Source organism: Penaeus chinensis, chromosome 4 (assembly GCF_019202785.1).
Source record: "Penaeus chinensis breed Huanghai No. 1 chromosome 4, ASM1920278v2, whole genome shotgun sequence".
In the NCBI taxonomy this organism is placed as follows: domain Eukaryota; kingdom Metazoa; phylum Arthropoda; class Malacostraca; order Decapoda; family Penaeidae; genus Penaeus; species Penaeus chinensis.
Window position 1 is genome coordinate 36,962,194 of NC_061822.1, and position 2,500 is coordinate 36,964,693.

Genomic DNA, 2,500 nt, shown 5'->3' on the forward strand with positions numbered 1-2,500 from the left:
ATGGGATAAAGCCAATAAAACAGGCGATTAATAAAACAGGAATGCGCGGCGACGGTGCACAGCTATGTCAGGAATGTAAACTCTCCTTGTCGGGAATGGGAATGGGGGAGGGGGGGGTAGAGGAAGGCGAAGGAGAGAGAAAACGACGAGGAGAGAAGAGGAGGAGGAGAGACAGAGAGAGAGAGGGAGGGGAGAATAGAAGATCAATACAAGTGCAAGAGAGTTAGAGGAGAGGAGAGTAAGAGTTAGAGAGAAAGAGAGGGAAATGGAAGGAAGGCGCAAGGAGGGAAGGTGGGGAGGGAGGGAAGGAAGGAAGGAGTAAGGGAAGGAGGGAGGGAGGGAGGAAGGAGAAAAATAGAGACAGGAGAGGTAGGAGAGAACGAAATAGAAAGAATGAGTCAGCTAGAAAGAGAGAGAGACAGAGAAAGAGGACGAGAGAGAGAGAGAGAGAGAGAGAGAGAGAGAGAGAGAGAGAGAGAGAGAGAGAGAGAGAGAGAGAGAGAGAGAGAGAGAGAGAGAGAGAGAGAGACAGAGAGAGAGAGAGAGAGAGACAGAGAGAGAGAGAGAGAGAGAAAGAGAGTGACAGAGAGAGAGAGAGAGAAAGAGAGTGACAAAGAGAGAGAGAAAGAGAGAGAGGAACGAGAGCGAAAGTGAGAAAGATGAAGAGAAAAAGCGAAGGAGAGAGACACAGGAAAGTCAAACAGAGAACACACCAGAGAACTAAAGCGAAAGAGGAGGGAAGACAAACCTTAACGAAAGCGGAACAGAGACAAAAGACCAAAATGAAAAGAACAGGAGAAGGGAAGCAAGGTGCTAGGAGGCCAGAGTAAAGAGAGGGGATGGAGGGGTGGGAGGGGTTCAAGAGCCGGGAGAGGGGAGGATGGAGGGAGGGAGGGGGAAAGGGGGAGGGGTCGTCAGCTGTGAGGGCAGTGGTTGGTCGGTGTTCTGAGAGGGGGAGGAGGGAGGGGGGGATCAGAGGGTGCTGCTGCTGGAGACAGATGTGCCGCTGACGCCTGATTGATACCAACTTCACGCTGACGCAACCAACAACTAACACAAAAGTTCGTAATATGTGTATTATGTGTTTTTCTATTCTTTTTTGTGTGAATATGTTGTAAAATATAAATGTGGATGTCTGTTTTTTTTCTATGAAATATACTATTCATCATAGAAATTGCCATTACTACTACTACTTCTCCTACTACTACTACTACAATACTGCTATTTCGATCGTCACTATCATGATTATTATTATGCTCATGATCATCATTATTGTTATTTGTAGCTTCGGTCTGGTTACTATCCTTATCATCAATATTGCTCCTGTTTTGCAATAAATCTCTGCTTAAAATAGCAATAACAATTATCTTTTCCTCGTATATATTACATTAGTCATTAACCAACTTCTGGATTCACTTATCAATCAGATTTGCAGTTAAAGTGATAAAGCGAATGCGTTTTCCACTTGTGTGTAATCCTAATCGATTATTTTCACAGTTAATGGTAATTCTAGCGTGTATTTTCGCAGCTAACGATAATCTCCTGTGAAAATATTCATAGCTTACACTTAACCTTATTTCTAATGATTATTTTCACAGCCAATTCCTTTTTATCACTAGTGGTAAATCTAAAAATGTATTCTCAAGGCTAGCAATAATCACTGATATAAAATAAGGGTAGAAATAGTAAAGAGGAAAAGTGTAAAAGAAAAAATAGAAAATGAGAGAGCAAAATTAGTAATATAAGAGGAGGAAATCAATGATGGTGCAGGGTGGAGGGCGGGGAGGGGGGGGGGGTTAACCGGAAGGCTAAGGAAAAATAAAAGAAACTGAGAAAGAGGAACAAAGAAGAGAAGAGAGAACTAAAGACAATGGACAAAAACAAAAGCTGAAAAAAGTAGAAAAGAAAATGCGCAGATATTAGAAAACTATGGAGATAAAAGGTGTAAAAAATAGAATTAAAAAAAACTAAAACTGAAAATACAAAATAAACGGTACCCGCGAAAGAGAGAAAAAAAAAACTGACCAAAAAAAAAAAAAAAAAAAAACACGAGATGAAAAAAAGACAATAAACACATAAATAAAAGAGGAAAACACAAAAGAAAACAGAGTAAAATAAGAGAGAAAATGCTGAATAACGTAAGGCGACACGGAGCCTGAAGAAGACAGCAGAAGGACACCGTTATAAATGAGAGATTTTGAGACTCTTATCAGTTCCTTTACGATCGTCCATTTATTCAATCGCTCTGTTTTGTATGTGTGTGTTTGTGATTTTTGTGATATTACATTCTGCTTCCCCTAATATAGTTCTCTTTAACCGTATAGCGTTTTTCTTGGTGAAAGAATTTATCTTTTTCTTTATTCCCGCATCATTTTCTTAGCACAATTGTCTCTTATTTATCGGAAATAAACTTTTTGACTTCCGTTTTCATCTCTCATTCCCTTATGATATACACAGTTCTTCCTCCCCCATTCTAACCACCTGACATAGACTACCTCTC

The 2,500-nt window shown here is 40.4% G+C and overlaps 1 protein-coding gene across 1 annotated transcript in view; it reads right to left on the reverse strand.

Moving 5' to 3' along the window:
- The window catches only part of LOC125025155 (glutamate decarboxylase-like), a 77,292-nt gene that overhangs the window by 16,885 nt on the left and 57,907 nt on the right, over positions 1 to 2,500 (reverse strand). The gene's annotated exons all lie outside the window — the stretch shown is intronic.